Consider the following 17,632-nt stretch of genomic DNA (forward strand, 5'->3'; position numbering starts at 1 on the left):
ACGCTGACTTGTAGACCTAAATCAAATGAAAGCACCTCAGCAATGACAGGAATGTGAATGGCTTTGCAACTTCATTTCATCCTCTCCATTCACGCCCTTTACACTTTGTAACTTCACATTCATCCTCTCCATTTACACAGACCACACACTCCAAGAAACATCCTCTCCATTTATACTTTGTAACTTCACATTCATCCTCTCCCTTTACATAGATCACACACCAAGTAACATCCTCTCCATTTGCAATAGGCCACATTCTGAGTAAATAACTCTAACTTCACTTCATGCTCTTCATTTACATAGAATATTCACCGAATAACCAATGGGAAGCCTCTAGAGTATTGAAACCCCAGAAAATTCTGTAAGCGGAGCTCTTGAGCCTCTACGTTCGGGCCCGTTCCCACACTGTGGGGTGAATTTTCATTCTCAATAAATCCTTGCTTTTGCTTTCCTTGCTTCGTTTGTGCGTTTCATCCAAGACGCCAAGTACCTGGACACCTTCTACCAGTAACAGTTGGAGCCAGCCCAGTTTATACCAATTCAACCACAACCTGACTGGGCACTTGTTTTCCAAACCTCAGGTCTCTCCAACAGCCCAGAGTCCAGCTTCTCACACCTTGAATCACAAGTCATCTCAGCCACAACCCACCTAGATGCTTATGTCCTAAACCCAATGCCCAACTTTTACAAAAATCTAACACACCATTGTCGAGAGCCTCTTATTCATTCCAGAATAAACATTTGCTGTCCTTCCCCCCGCAGGCCCCCTGCACCCACCCACCGCCACTGTGTGTCATGCACTGCACTGGGCACTGAAAATAAAATGAATGATACAGCAAAATCCTTGCCCTTGTGGAGCTGACATTCTGGCTGGGAACACAATACAATGCAATACAAATTGGTGAGACAATTTCAGACACTGATGAGTATGTGAAGAAACTAAAACAGTGTAGTGACGGAGGATGACTGAAGCCTGCTGGCTGAGATCGGATGTGGGGGTTTGGGAGCAGTACCTCTGGAGAAGTGATATTTGAGCTGAGACCTGGAGGAGAAGTAGGATAGAGCCAGATGAAAGACTTGGGGTGTGAGTCTGGCCAACATGGTGAAACCCCGTCTCTACTAACAAATATAAAAGTTAGCTGGATGTGGTGGCACGCGCCTGTAATCCCAGCTACTCAGGAGGCTGAGGCAGGGAGAATTGCTTGAACCAGGGAGGCGGAGGTTGCAGTGAACCAAGATCGCGCCATTGCACTCCAGCCAGAGCGAGCGAGACTCCATCTCAAAAAAAAAAAAAGAAAAAAAAAAAAGACTTGGGATGTGAGGCACATGAGCAAAAACCTTAAGGTAACAAAGAGCTTGGTGTGGTACAAGGAATCGGGGGAACAGGAGAGGAAATGGGAATGGGTAAGTGAGGGCAAGAGTGAGTAGGGTGATAGGTGTTGAGGTCAGGGAGGTGAGCAGAGGCTGGAGTATGTTGGGGCGGGAAGGGAGTGGTGAAGAGTTTGGATTTTTGTTGTTGTTTTTTTTTTTTTTTGAGATGGAGTCTCACTCTGTCACCCAGGCTGGAATGCAGTGGTGCGATCTCAGCTCACTGCAACCTCCACATCCTGGGTTCAGGCTATTATCTGCCTCTGTCTCCCAAGTAACTGGGATTACAGGCATTCGCCACCATGCCTGGCTAATTTTTTTGTATTTTTAGTAGAGACGGGGTTTCATCATGTTGGCCAGGCTGGTCTTGAACTCCTGACCTTGTGATGTACCTGCCTTGGCCTCCCAAAGTGCTGGGATTACAGTCGTGAGCTACCGCGCCCAGCCGAGAGCTTGGATTTTATATTAAAGGCAATGAGAAATCACTAGTGCATTTCTCCTGAAGCTTATTGAATGTTTTCATTTTTTTTTCTTTTCTTTTCTTTTCTTTTCTTTTTTTTTTCTTTTTTTTTTTTTTTTTTTGAGAGACAGGATGTCACTCTGTAGCCAAGGCTAGAGTGGTATGATCACAGCTCCCTGCAGCCTCAACCTTCTGGGCTCAAGCAATCCTCCCGCCTCAGTCTCTCGAGTAGCTGGGACTATAGGAACATGCCAACATGCTAGCTTTTTTTTTTTTTTTTTAAGATGGGGTCTTGCTATGTTGCCCAGCCTGGTTTTGAACTCCTGGGCTCAAGCGATCCTCCCACCTTGGCTTCCCAAAGTGCTAAGATTATAGGTGTGAACCACTGTGCCCAGCCTGAATGTTTTAATCTTTCAGGGGGCGGGTGAGAGAAGAGGTTGTTTCAAACCATGACCCAGGTAGAATCAGAAAGTGAGAAGGGCTGGGGGAGACAAAGCTAACATCAACTCTTGCTCATACCCAGACCCTGACATGCCCCATCAAGTCAGATATCCCACTGATAGGATCCCAAGCCATCAACTTGGCTTGTTCCCACCCCACCCAACCTCACTACCTCGAGCATTCTGATACCATCTCCTTGAAGTCTCACTGGCCCGCCCTGCACCCTGTCCTCATGCCAGAACCCCACCCACCTGTCAGACGCCTCCATCAATTCCACACAGAGCTCACACCCTAGATGGGGACCTCTGGCATCAGACAACACCCTGATTTCTCAACCCTTTCCATTCCAGACAAACCATTCAGACACTCTGGCTGATTCAAGAAGCACCTTGCCATAGAACATAGGCTTGATGCACGGAGATAGGTCAATGCTCTGAGATAATGGAGCATCTTGAAACTTCATCCATCCATTTGTCTACCCCTTCATCAATCCAACAAATATGATCAGTGCTGGGCCTAGGGTGGATTTTTGCTTTCCCATAGCTTGTGACAGGGGCCAGGCTGGTAGCATAAATGGGTGCTGTGGGCTGAGTGTGACACAGTGAGGAGTGGTGGAGACTTTGGAGAACAGGGGCCACATAGCCCATCGAAAGGGCACTATTAGTCATGCATCATGGCAAGTGCTTGTAGCCTCAGCTATGTGGGAGGCTGAAGTGGGAGGACCCCTTCATTCCAGGAGGTGGAGGCTGCAGTGAGCTAAGATTGTGCTACTGCTCTCCAGCCTGGGTAACAAAATTAGAATACATCTTTTTTTGTTTTTTTTTTTTTTGAGACAGAGTCTGGCTCTGTCTCCCAGGCTGGAGTGCAGTGGCGCAATCTTGGGTCACTACAAGCTCTGCCTCCTGGTTCACACCATTCTCCTGCCTTAGTCTCCCGAGTAGCTGGGACTACAGGTGCCCGCCACTACTCCTGGCTAATTTTTTTGGATTTTTAGTAGAAATGGGGTTTCACCATGTTAGCCAGCATGTTAGTCAGGATAGACCTCCTGACCTCGTGATCCGCCTGCCTCGGTCTCCCAAAGTTCTGGAATTACAGGCGTGAACCACTGCTCCAGGCTGAATCCATCTCTTAAAATTAAAAAATAAGTAAACAAATAAACGGAACTGTCAGGCTCTTCAGCTGACTACTCATCCCCCAGAGCTGCTAGCTTTTCCAGTTCCTCAAGGGAAACCAGAAAACTAGATCTGGGCTGGACACGGTGGCTCACACCTGTAATCCCAGCACTTTGGGAGGCCGAGGCGGGCGGATCACGAGGTCAGGAGATCGAGACCATCCTGGTAACACAGTGAAACCCCGTCTCTACTAAAAGTACAAAAAATTAGCTGTGCGTGGTGGCGGGCGCCTGTCGTCCCAGCTACATGGGAGACTGAGGCAAGAAAATGGCGTGAACCCGGGAGGCAGAACTTGCAGGGAGCCGAGATCGCACCACTGCACTCCAGCCTGGGCGACAGAGCAAGACTCCACCCCCCCCCCCAAAAACAAACAAACAAAAAAAAACTAGATCTGTAGGTAAAAATTGCTTGATTTAGGCCGGGCGCGGTGGCTCAAGCCTGTAATCCCAGCACTTTGGGAGGCCGAGGCGGGTGGATCACGAGGTCAGGAGATCCAGACCATCCTGGCTAACACGTGAAACCCCGTCTCTACTAAAAACACACAAAAAATTAGCCGGACGTCGTGGCGGGCGCCTGTAGTCCCAGCTACTCGGGAGGCTGAGACAGGAGAATGGCGTGAACCCAGTAGGCTGAGCTTGTAGTGAGCCGAGATCGCACCACTGCACTCCAGCCTGGGTGACAGAGTGAGACTCCGTCTCGGAAAAAAAAGAAAAAATTGCTTGATTTTTAAATGTTGGCAACTAATTCGAATTTGTTAAGAACAAGATGTCAGCCACACACAGCATTTTTTCTTTTCTTTTCTTTTCTTTTCTTTTTTTTTTTTTGATACAATCTCAAACTTACAGAAAAGTTATAACTACAGTTACAGGTTTTCTTCCTGAACCATTTGAGCATCGTTGCTGAAACAATGCCCTATTGCCCTAAACACCTGAATGTGTATTTCCTCCAAACAAGGACGCTCTCCTGCAGAATCACAGTACATCCATCCATGCAGGAAATTCACCCTGATGTACTGCTACACCTAATCCTCAGACCTTATTCAAGGTTTGCCATTTGTCCCAGTAATGTCCTTTGTTTTTGTTTTTGTTTTTTGAGACGGAGTCTCACTCTATCACCTAGGCTGGAGTGCAGTGATGCGATCTCGGTTCACTGCAACCTCCGCCTCCCAGGTTCAAGCAATTCTCCTGCCTCAGCCTCCTGAGTAGCTGGGATTACAGGCATATGCCACAACACCCAGCTAATTTTTGTATTTTTAGTAGAGATGAGGTTTCGCCATATTGGTCAGACTGGTCTTGAACTCTTGGCCTCAGGTGATCCACCCGCCTCAGCCTCCCAAAGTGCTGGGTTTATAGGCATGAGCCACGGCACCTGCCCTCAGTAATGTCCTTTGTAGCCTAAGGGTCCAGTTCAGGACAGTTGCTCTGTCTCTAGAGTCTCCTTCACTCTAGAACAATTCCTCAGTCTTTCCTGGACTCCAATGACCTTGACACTTTTGAAGAGGACAGGACAGTTACTTTGTTTTTGTTTTTGTTTTCTGAGATGGAGTCTCACTCTGTGACCCAGGCTGGAGTACAGTGGCACAATCTTGGCTCACTGAAACCTTCCAGGTTCAAGCGATTCTGCTGCCTCAGCTTCCCGAGTAGCTGGGATTACAGGCACCTGCCACCACACCCTGATAATTTTTTATATTTTTGGTAGAGATGAGGTTTCACCATGTTGGCCAGGTTGGTCTCGAACTCCTGACCTCAAGTGATCCTCTCGCCTCGGCCTCCCAGAGTGCTGGGATTACAGGAGCCACCGAGCCCAGCCCCAGGACAGTAGCTTTGTAGAGTATCCTTCATTTTGGTTTTGTCTGATATTTCTTCATGGTTAGATTCAAGTTGTACATCTTAACACTAGAAGCAGCTGTAGATTTTGTATGTCACAAACTATCACAGGAGTGATGCTCTGCGCTTCTCATTGTATCATAACAGATGACACAGTGATTTTTATTTGTCCCATTATTGAAAATCTAATGGGTTTTTTGTTTTTTGTTTTTTGAGACAGAGTCTCGCTCTGTCACCCAGGCTGGAGTGCAGTGGCGGGATCTCGGCTCACTGCAAGCTCTGCCTCCTGGGTTCACACCATTCTCCTGCCTCAGCCTCCTGAGTAGCTGGGACTACAGGTGCCCGCCACCACACCTGGCTAATTTTTTGTATTTTTAGTAGAGATGGGGTTTCACTGTGTTAGCCAGGATGGTCTCAATCTCCTGACTTCCTGATCCGCCCGCCTTGGCCTCCCAAAGTGCTGGGATTACAGGCGTGAAACACCGCACTCAGCCTTTTTTTTTTTTTTAAGAGGCACAGTCTTGCCTCTGTTGCTCAGGCTGGAATGCAGTGGTGTGATCATAGCTCACTGTGGCCTTGAACTCCTGAGCTCAAGAAATCTTCCCACCTCAGCCTCCTGAGTAACTGGGACTACAGGTGTGCGCCTATTATTGCAGGTCTTAACTTTGATTATTTGAATAAGATGTCTTCACTCTTCTCTACCGCAAAGCTATTCTCTTCCTCTTTGAAATTAACAAATATTTCGCAGGGAGGCACTAGGTAAAGTAAATACCCCATCACTTGTAAAACTTTCCATTTATTTATTTACATCAGTGGGGACTTGTGATTCCATGGGTTACAATCCATTACTTTTTATTTATTTATTTAGAGACAGAGTCTCACTCTGTCACCCAGGCTGGAGTGTAATGGTGCAATCTCAGCTCACTAAAACTTCTACCTCCCAGGTTCAATCGATTCTTCTGCCTCAGCCTCCTGAGTAGCTGGGATTACAGGCACGTGCCACTACGCCCACCTAATTTTTGTATTTTTAGTAGAGACAGGGTTTCACCATGTTGGCCAGGCTGGTCTCGAACTCCTGACCTCAGGTGATCAACCCACCTCAGCCTCCCAAAGTGCTGGGATTACACGCGTAAGCCATCATGCCTGGCCTATTATTATTTATTTAGTGGCTCAAATCGTCCAAGATTTGGCCAGTGAAAGCCCCTCCAAGCTAGCTTCTGTGTGTTTCTGTCATGTCCCCATCATTAAGTCCTTCCTTACTCTCTAGCACAAGATATTCCAGGCTTATCTTGTACTTTCCCTGCCCTGGTCTCCAAACCAGCCATTTCTCCGAAAAGCCCTGGCTCTTTCTGGTGGACGATGGTATTTAGAAACCAAGATCTAGATGTGCTTCTTGTGTTTTGGGAGATTTTTATATTTTGTTTTTTGTTTTTTGTGTTGTTTTTGAGATAGAGTCTTGCTCTGTCACCCAGGCTGGAGTGCAGTGGCGTGATCTTGGCTCACTTCAATCTCCGCCTCCCGGGTTCAAGCAATTCTCCTGCCTCGGCCTCCTGAGTAGCTGGGATTACAGGTGCACGCCACCACACCCAGTTAATTTTTGTATTTTTAGTGGAGATGGGGTTTCACCATGTTGTTCAGGCTGGTCTTGAACTCCTGACCTCATGCTCCACCTGCCTCAGCCTCCCAAAGTGCTGGGATTACAGGCGTGAGCCACTGCACCTGGCCTAGATGTGCTTATTATTATCGCAGTGTCCCTTCTCCTAGACTCACTTAGTTTTATATGCACACATACACATTCATGTCTATGTTTATCTGTATTTGTTCCTATAGTCTTCTATCCATATTGAAAACCATGGTTTTGGCCGGGTGCAGCGGCTCACGCCTGTAATCCCAGCACTTTGAGAGGCCAAGGTGGGTGGATCAAGAGATCAAGAACATCCTGGCCAACATGGTGAAACCCCATCTTTACTAAAAATACAAAAATTAGCTGGGCATGGTGGTGCACGCCTGTAATCCCAGCTACTCAGGAAGCTGAGGCAGGAGAATCACTTGAACCTGGGAGGCAGAGATTGCAGTGAGCCGAGATCATGCCACTTCACTCCAGCCTGGTGACAGAGCAAGGCTCCGTCTCAAAAAAAAAAAAAAAAAAAAAAAAGAAAAAGAAGAAACGAAAAGAAAGAAAGAAAAAAGAAAACCATGGGTTTTCACCCTGATAGATCCAGTTCTATCTCCATGGGTTAATTCTACTTTTCTACCTTTTCCTGTTTGTAGCTCCCTTCTCCTGCAGTGAGAAACCTGGTGTTCTCCTTGTTTTTCCCTCATTTGATCAATCCCCCATAGGTTACAATTTCCTATCATTGCTGCCACTCCCTCCCCAGCAAGGATGCCCCTCATGCCCTGCTGACGCTCCTGTAGCCCCTGCCAGTCTGCCTTTCCATGAGGATGCCCTCCTTACTTGCTGAGCTCTGGCCACCCCCACCCCATGCAGACACCTTTCTTATTCCATTTGGGATCTGACACCCACCTTTGTTGTTTTTGTTGTTTAGAAACAGGATCTCACTCTGTTGCCCAGACTGGAGTGCAGTAGCATGATCACAGCTCATTGCAACCTCTACCTCTTGGGCGCCAGCAATCCTCCTGCCTCAGACTCCCAAGTAGCTGGGATCACAGTCATGCATCGCCATGCCCGGCTAATTTTTAAATTTTTTGTTAAGACAGGGTCTCGGCCGGGCGCGGTGGCTCAAGCCTGTAATCCCAGCACTTTGGGAGGCCGAGACGGGTGGATCACGAGGTCAGGAGATCGAGACCATCCTGGCTAACACGGTGAAACCCCGTCTCTACTAAAAAATACAAAAAACTAGCCGGGCGAGGTGGCGGGCGCCTGTAGTCCCAGCTACTCGGGAGGCTGAGGCAGGAGAATGGCGTGAACCCAGGAGGCGGAGCTTGCAGTGAGCTGAGATCCGGCCACTGCACTCCAGCCTGGGCGACAGAGCGAGACTCCGTCTCAAAAAAAAAAAAAAGACAGGGTCTCACTATGTTGTCCAGGCTGGCCTCGAAATTCTGGCCTCAAGCAATCCTCCTGCCTTAGCCTCCCAAGGCACTGGGATTACAGGGGTGAGCCACTGCGCCCAGCTTGACACCCCTCTTTAGACCAGCATGTACCCTCCCCAGTGCCCCCCATTACTGACATTTACCTTGCTGGGACCCACCTATTGACTTTTGGATTGAATTGTTCAAGAATAGAAGGGAGGGAAAGAGAGGAAACAGGGCGGGGGAGAGGTGGGAAGGAAAAGCGGAAGAGCTACAGAAAGCTTCAACAAGTTGGCTTTGGCTACGGGTCATCAGTTTCTCCCCTTATCTTCCCGTAGTGTCAGGGAACTCCTACCAGGCACAGAGAAGCCAGCTCATCTTTTTGGATTGTTGGGTCGCTCTGCTTCTCCATGAGTTGCAAACCCTGTCTGCAATTAAACTGTAGGACCTGCTTGACCAATGGAGTTGCAATGTTTGGAATCAACTCAGTGTGGGTGAGGTGTCCACTCCGCAAAGTTTCATCATTTTCCTGAATCAGCTCCACCCAGTGTTAATAACATCTTCCCCAGCCGAATCATCAAATCCTTGTTACACAGGCCGTCTTCCCCCCAGCGGCGTCTATTGGTATGGGTAAAGTAGGCCGAGTTCGTGGTCTTCCTGACATTTTATCCAATAAACGCAGCTTCTTTATTGCAGCATAGTAATAATAACAATGACAGCTAACACTTATTGAATACTTACTATGTTTAAAGTTTAGCACTTCTACTTTCTAGTTGTGTGGCCTTGAGCAAGTCACTTCCTGTGTCAGTGTCCTATGGCTGCTTGATGATTTAAAACAATCAAAATGTATTCTCTCACAGGTCTAAAGGCCAGAAGTCCAAAATTAGTATCACTAGGGCAAAATCAAGGTGTTGGCTAGAACACACTCTCTCCGAAGCCTCTGAGCTGGTCATGGTGGTGCATGCCTGTAATCCTAGTTACTTGGGAGGCTGAGGTGGAACAACTCCTTGAGTCAAGGAGTTTGAGACCAGCCTGGGCCACATTGCAAGATCCTGTCACCAAAAAAAAAAAAAAAGGAGGCTGGGCTTGGTGTCTCACACCTATAATCCCAGGACTTTGGGAGGACGAGGAGGGAGGATTGCTTGAGATCAGGAGTTTGAGACAAAATTAAAATTAAAAGACAACTCTGGAAGAAAATCCATTCTTGCCTCTTCCAGCCTCTGGTGGCTCTAGGCATTCCTGTCTCGCTCCAGCCTCTGCCTCCATCTTCACGTGAGCTTCTCCTGTGTGCGTGTAAAGTCTTCCCTCTGTTGTCTCATCTGTAAAGTTAGGACAGTAGCAATGCTAACTCCCTCTCAGGGCTAATGTGAGGTTTCAATGGGTTAATGTAGACAGGGCAGTTTGCATGCTGGCAGGCAGGTGGCCTCGATGAATGGTGTGGCTACTATGAATCGATTTACGGAGTTATTTCTACCCAGGACTGGCAATTGTGGGGATAATTGATTCCAGTGATGTCACCTCCCCAACTGCCAGGTTTTCAGCAGCACTAAATGTGCCAAATGGGCTTTGTTGAGCCAACTCCTCTGGGTGTTAAGAGCCACCATGCCAATTCTCCTTGCTGTTTCTCGGGGCCCGTCTGCCGCCTCTCCCTAATTAATGTGAAGGCACGCCCGCCAACAGGCCCACTTGCCGCCATCCCAGGAAACACCCAAGTGGGAAACAGCCAAGTTTTGGACATTTTTTCAGTTACTGGATAAAAATAGTATTTTGGTCATTTAAACAGCACAGAGCAGAGGGGGAATGCCACCTTGTCCTCAATCTACAGGGCCAGCCTCAGGGGTTGAGAGGGCCTGGCCTTTGGAGTCTCAAACTGAAAAAATGTTCTAAGGAAGCCTGACCATGTCACAGTCCTAAGACAGTGTCATAGCACACTACCATTGTCATTAAATTGAAGAAACATAAAAATGAACCAACCTGGGTAACACAGAAAGATCTCATCCCTACAAAAAAAAAAAAAAAAATTAACAGGGCATGGGGGTGCATGTGCCTGTGGTCCCAGCTGCTCAGGAGGCTGAGGTCGGAGGATTACTTGAGCCCAGGAGATAAAGGCTGCAGTGAGCCATGATTGTGCCACTGCACTGCACCCTGGGTGACAGAGCAAGACCCTGTCCCCAAAAGAAAGAGAAAGCCAACCTTTTTCTTTTTCTTTTTTTTTTTTTTTGGAGACAGAATCTCACTCTGTCACCCAGGCTGGAGTGTAGTGGCATGACCTCGGCTCACTGCAACCTCTGCCTCCCGTGTTCAAGTGATTCTCAACCTCAGCCTCCTGAGTAGCTGGGACTACAGGTGCGTGCCACGGCGCCCAGCTAATTTTTGTATTTTTAGTGGAGACCAGCTTTCACCACGTTGCCCAGGCTGGTCTTGAACTCCTGATCTCAGGTGATCCGCCTGTCTCGGCCTCCCAAAGTGCTGTGATTACAGGCATGAGCCACCGTGCCTAGCTGACCTTTTTCATTCCATTCAGTTCCACAATCACTACTGGAACTTTTCTCTTGGACCAGGCTGTGCCAGGCAATGTGGGGTCAAAGATGGCGCTCTCTCAAGGAGCTCACAGACGGGCGTTGTTAATGGCAATGAATCATGTAAGAATCTGAACATTTAAAAATGAGGACAGGCATTAGCACACAGCCTCTGCCTGGCAGATAACAAGTCCAGGTAATGGTTTTGAACCCATAGGGTATTTGTTCCTTTCTTCTCTTATTAACTTCCTTGTGTCAAAATGTTTTGAATATAGAAAACAAAACAAATCACATTGGAATTTGTACCTCTATGATAAACTACCTGTACAGTTTTGATTCCATGGGAACAGTTAGGTTTAACTTTGAAGCAAAATCTAAAGACCGAAGTTCCTCACTGAATCAATTTTACAGTAAACACAGTTTAAACATCCTTCTCTATAGGAAAATTGTAACTTTTGCTTATTTTTATTGGTACTTCTAATGCTGTGTAACTGAGTGAGTAAATGTACTATAGTCATTCTAACTAAAGAAGAATATATAATAATGGGCTTTCTTCACATTTACTTTTTTTTTTTTGAGACGGAGTCTCACTTACTCCGTCGCTCAGGCTGGAGTGCAGTGGTACAATCTCCCTGTTCTCAGCAACCTCCGCCTCCCGGGTTCAAACAATTCTCCTGCCTCAGCCTCCCAAGTAGCTGAGATTACACGTTTGTGCCACCATACCTGGCTAATTTTTTGTATTTTTTTTTTTTTTTTTTTTTTTAGTGGAGACGGGTTTCACCATGTTGGCCAGGCTGGTCTTGAATTCCTGACCTCAAGTGATCCACTCGCCTTGGTTTCCCAAAGTGCTGGGATTATAGGCGTGAGCCACTGCGCCCAGTCCCAATATTTGCTTTTTTTTTGAGACGAAGTTTTGCTCTTGTTGCCCAGGCTGGAGTGTACTGGCAAGATCTTGGCTAAGCTCACACAAACTCTGCCTCCCAGGTTCAAGTGATTCTCCTGCCTCAGCTTCCTGAGTGGCTGGGATTACAGGCATGTGCCACCATGCTCGGCTAATTTTTGTATTTTTAGTAGAGACGTGGTTTCACCATATTGGCCAGGCTGGTCACGAACTCCTGACCTCAGGTGATCCACCCACCTCAGCAATATTTGCTTTTTTAGAGGACATTTTTCTGTTCTCAACGAAAATGGATTTTAGAAAAGTACTTGGTGCCTAAGCTTTTTATGAGATTTAATCAGGCCAGACACGGTGGTTCACACCTGTAATCCCAGCACTTTGGGAGGCCAAGGCGGGTGGATCACTTGAGGTCAGGAGTTCGAAACCAGCCTGGCCAACATGGTGAAACCTTGTCTCTACTGAAAATACAAAAATTAGCTCGGCGTGGTGGCACATCCCTGTAGTCCCAGCTACCCAGGAGTCTGAGGTATGAGAATTACTTGAACCCAGGAGGTGGAGGTTGCAGTGACCTGAGACTGTGCCATTGCACTCCAGCCTGGGCAATAGAGCAAGATACCGTCTCAAAAAAAAAAAAAATCATTTATTTAATGCTGCAATGAAAGCTATGGAAGAAAAATACAATCTGTCCTGACACCAAGTAATCTGGTCAGAGGGAATCAGGAGGGTTTCTCCAACGAAGGGACATTTACAATGGGATCCTGAAGTCTGAGTAGGAGTTAGCAGAGGGGACGGGTCTTCCGGACAGAGGGAACAGCATAGCGGGAACGGTGGTGGTGAGAGTTAAAGAAATGACCAGTGTGGTCAGTGATGTCAGTAGGGGACCAGACCAGGCTGGGCCCAGTGGTATGGGCTTCGTGCCAAGGGAAATGGGGAGCCATGGAATGTTCAAGGCTGAGCAGACGATGGAACTGCTCTGATATGGTCTACCAGTCATCTTGAACTTTGGGACTTAGGAAGTAGAGGCTCTCTGTCATCCAGGAATGGCCAGTGGGTGCCTGTGGGCAGAAAAGTCACAGAAAACACAGGACTGGCCTGATGCCCCATTTTGGTGGACTGTGCCCCATACCTGACACCCCAGCAGAAGGCAACTGGTGTGGGATTTGGGATGGGAACCCTGATGCACTATAAAGACCATCAGAGTACTCTGCCCAACTACTGTAAGCCTCAGTGGGGTTACTCTAACTCATACTCCTAGAGACACTGTGAGGATGAAGGTGGTCACCCAGGAACAGGGCAATCAAGGTTCAGTAACTGGTAAACAGGTGTTGGCTGAGTTTCCTCCTCTTTGTGGCTTCAGTTTCTGCCTCTACCCACAGAGGCTACCGGCTGCTTTCACTGTCACGCTGGCTGTACCACTTACCTCGTTTAGGCACACAGTCCCCATTTCTGAGCCCCCATTTCCTCCTCTATAAAGCAAGGGCTTTGGGTGGGGTGAGCTTCAGCAAACTGGAACCTGTGGTCTTAAATTGTGAGCATTAGGCCAAGTGCAAATCCCAGCACTTTGGGAGGCCGAGGTGGGCAGATCACCTGAGGTCAGAAGTTCAAGACCAGCCTGACCAAGATGGAGAAACCCCGTCTCTACTAAAAATACAAAATTAGCCAGGCGTGGTGGTGCATGCCTGTAATCCCAGCTATTCGGGAGGTTGACGCAGGAGAATCACTTAAACCCAGGAGGCGGAGGTTGCAGTGAGCCGGGATCGTGCCGTTGCACTCCAGCCTGGACAAAAAGAGCAAAACTCTATATTGCCAGGCTGGTTTTAAATGCCTGGGTTCAAGCTATCCTCCTTGGCCTCCCAAACAGTGTTGGAATTACAGGTGTGAATGACCTCACCGGACCCTTTTGTTATTATTATTAAAACACAAAGCTGGGGCTCTGAGAGGCAGCCTAGTAGCCCCAGGGTCTTGGAACATACCTGTCTACTTCTGCAGCCTTGTCTTCAGGTGGGGTGGGGTGTGAAGCAAGAAGCTGGAGTGGTTGGTGTTGAAATGTCATACCTTCATAATGGTACATACTAATTAAATGATGGCATCGTGCGGCTTCCAGTACTGTCATGTTTCATCAAATGGAGAGTGGCTCCCATAGCGTCACCCCCTCTCCCCATTCTTGTTTTCTTCTCCCACGCTAGGATACCCAGTCACAAGCCCAGGAGCAGACCCAACCTGAGGGTTCCTACCAGAGCTTCCCCTCTCAGCCCCCTGCACGCTGTAGTAATTGACCTGTAATTGAATATTTCATATTGCCAAATTCTTTGTATGTTCACATTTGCAGGCCTCTTTTTTTTGAGACGGAGTCTTACTCTGTCACCCAGGCTGGAGTGCAGTGGCATGATCTCAGCTCACTGCAACCTCTACCTCCGAGGTTCAAATGATTCTCCTGCCTCAGCCTCCTGAGTAGCTGGGACTACAGGCGCGCACTACCACACCCGGCTAATTTTTGTATTTTTGGTGGAGATGGGGTTTCACTATGTTGCCCAGACTGGCCTCGAACTCCTGACCTCAAGTGATCCACCTTCCTCGGCCTCCCAGAGTGCTGGCATTACAGGCATGAGCCACTGTGCCCAGCCACAGGCCTCTTTTAAGAGCTACACTTGCGGCCGGGCACGGTGGCTCAAGCCTGTAATCCCAGCACTTTGGGAGGCCGAGACGGGCGGATCACTAGGTCAGGAGATCGAGACCATCCTGGCTAACACGGAGAAACCCCGTCTCTATTAAAAAAAAAAATACAAAAAACTAGCCGGGTGAGGTGGCTCAAGCCTGTAGTCCCAGCTACTCCGGAGGCTGAGGCAGGAGAATGGCGTAAACCCGGGAGGCGGAGCTTGCAGTGAGCTGAGATCCGGCCACTGCACCCCAGCCTGGGCGACAGAGCCAGACTCCGTCTCAAAAAAAAAAAAAAAAAAAAAGAGCTACACTTGCAAGCCACAAGCTCCCAGAAAAACACACTGAAGAGGGATTCACAGTCTAAGAAGTTTGTTGTAAATCCTGGCTTTTATAGTCTTTGCTGTGTGACTTCAAGAGAGTTACTTCACCTCTCTGAGCCTCAGCGCCCTCATCTGCAAAATGGGGGCAGGAACACGTTCCTCCCAGGTTGGAGGTAAGCTTAAATAAGGTAATATATCTCAAAGCACCTGGCACATAGCAGATGTTCAAGAAATGCTCATTCATTTTCTTCTTTTTGCTTTCTCTTAACATCACAGATTCCTTTTTCCTTTGGAGAAGGAGAAGAAGGTATTCAAAATTGGAGATCCATTCACTTTTTCATTCTCAACACAAGCATTGATTGAGGGTGGGCACGGTGGTTCACACCTGTAATCCCAGCACTTTGGGAGGCTGATGCCTGAGGTCAGGAGTTCAAGACCAGCTTGGGCAACATGACGAAAACCCACCTCTACTGAAAAAAAGTACAAAAATTAGGCGGGCGTGGTGGCAAGCACCTGTAATCCCAGCTACTTAAGAGGCTGAGGCAGGAGAATTGCTTGAACCCAGGAGGCAGAGGCTGCAGTGAACCAAGTTCACGCCACTGCACTCCACCAGCCTGGGTGATAGAGTGAGATTCTGTTTCAAAAAAATATATATATATGTTATACATATATATAAAATATATGTGTATATTATATATAATATATATTATACATATATAATATATATGTATGTTATATATAATATTTATTATACACATATATAATATATATGTATGTTATATATAATATTTATTATACACATATATAATATATATGTATGTTATATACAATATTTATTATACACATATATAATATATATGTATGTTATATATAATATATATTATACACATATAATATATATGTATGTTATATATAATATATATTATACACATATAATATATATGTATGTTATATATAATATATATTATACACATATAATATATATGTATGTTATATATAATATATATTATACACATATAATATATATGTATGTTATATATAATATTTATTATACACATGTAATATATATGTATGTTATATATAATATTTATTATACACATATAATATATATGTATGTTATATATAATATTTATTATACACATATATAATATATGTATGTTATATATAATATTTATTATACACATATATAATATATATGTATGTTATATATAATATTTATTATACACATATATAATATATATGTATGTTATATATAATATATATTACATAGAGAGAGAGAGAGCCTACCATGTACAAGGCATGGCATGGGGACTGCAGCAAGGGACATGATGATCCCTGCTTTTGTGTTGCAGCAAGAGGGCTCAGGCACTGGGATCAGGCAGAACTGGTTTCAAATCATGGCTCAACCATCTATCAGCCACGGCTCCTCAGGCAAGCCATGCCACCTTTCTGAGGCTTAGTTTAGGCAATTCTCAAATGGGGACAATAAGATATCTCATAGAATGCCCAAGAGGAGCAAAGGAAAATATTCTTGTAAAGTTGCTTAATAGCGACAGCCAGCAGCTATGTAATCCAGAGGTTCCGAGTTGAACTGAGGGGGCCGGTGAGGATGTCTGGCCAGCAAAAGAGAATGGAGGCTGTAATCTGGAGACTTCAGGCTTCCAGAATCGGGTCACTTGGGAATGGTTGCCCTCCGGCATGCTGGTCAAGCCCTAAGCCCTAAAGTTCCGCTAGTGGAGTTTATCTCATCATTATACAGATGAGGAAACTGAGGCCCAGATAGTGGAAAAATCTTGCCCAAGAAGCACAAAATCAGGATCAGGTCTCCCTTCCCTTGTCCAACCTCACATATTTCTTTCTTTCTTTTTCTTTTCTTTTCTTTTCTTTCTTTTTTTTTTTTTTTTGAGACGCTCTGTTGCCCAGGCTGGGGTTCAGTGGTTGGATCTCGGCTCACTGTAAACTCTGCCTCCTGGGTTCAAGTGATTCTCATGCCTCAGCCTCCCGAGTAGCTGGAATCACAAGCGCATGCTACCACACCTGGCTAATTTTTGTATTTTTAGTAGAGACAAGGTTTCACCACATTGGCCAGACTGGTCTCGAACTCCTGACCTCAAATGATCCACCCGCCTCAGCCTCCCAAAATACTGGGATTACAGTTGTGAGCCACTGTGCCTGGTCCAATTCATGTGTTTCTGAAGTTCCTATCAACAGACATTTATGTGTCGGTCTCCTTTGTTGGGTGGGCATCTCTGCTGAGTGACTGCAGCGGGCTGCTGCCTCCCCTCTGCATTGGGGACACAACATGAAAGAGTGGCCATGAATTTGGCCAAGGGGGTAGGGACTAATGGGAGGGAAACTTGAGGACTCTTATGCATGCAGTGGGACAGACCCTGATTAAACGGGTGCCAACTAAAGGGGGATGTGAAAGAAGGCTCAGGTTTGGGCTCACCTGGGATGCACTGGATGCCCTACTCCTGGGCATGCTCCATTTATTCTCACACGGGCAACCCTAGAAAGTTGCACTATTTTTTGTTTTGCTTTGTTTTTTTGAGACAGAGTCTTGCTCTGTCACCCAGGCTAAAGTGCAGAGGCACAATCTTGGCTCACTGCAACCCCTGCCTCCTGGGTTCAAGCGATTCTCCTGCCTTAGCCTCCCGAGTAGCTGGGACTACAGGTGCCCGCCTCCACGCCCAGCTAATTTTTATATTTTTAGTAGAGATGGTGTTTCACCATGTTGGCCAGGCTGGTCTCGAGCTCCTGACCTCAAGAGATCCGCCAGCCTTGGCCTCCCAAAGTACCGGGATTACAGGCATGAGCCACCACGCCCAGTGTGAAAGTTGCACTATTTTTACTCTCATTCCATGGAGTAGGAAGCTGAGGCACAGACAGACGAAGTGACCTGCCCAAGACTACACCAGCATGGTATAGCTTGAAACCTGG

The sequence above is a fragment of the Chlorocebus sabaeus genome, chromosome 11, assembly GCF_047675955.1.
Source record: "Chlorocebus sabaeus isolate Y175 chromosome 11, mChlSab1.0.hap1, whole genome shotgun sequence".
Taxonomy (NCBI): domain Eukaryota; kingdom Metazoa; phylum Chordata; class Mammalia; order Primates; family Cercopithecidae; genus Chlorocebus; species Chlorocebus sabaeus.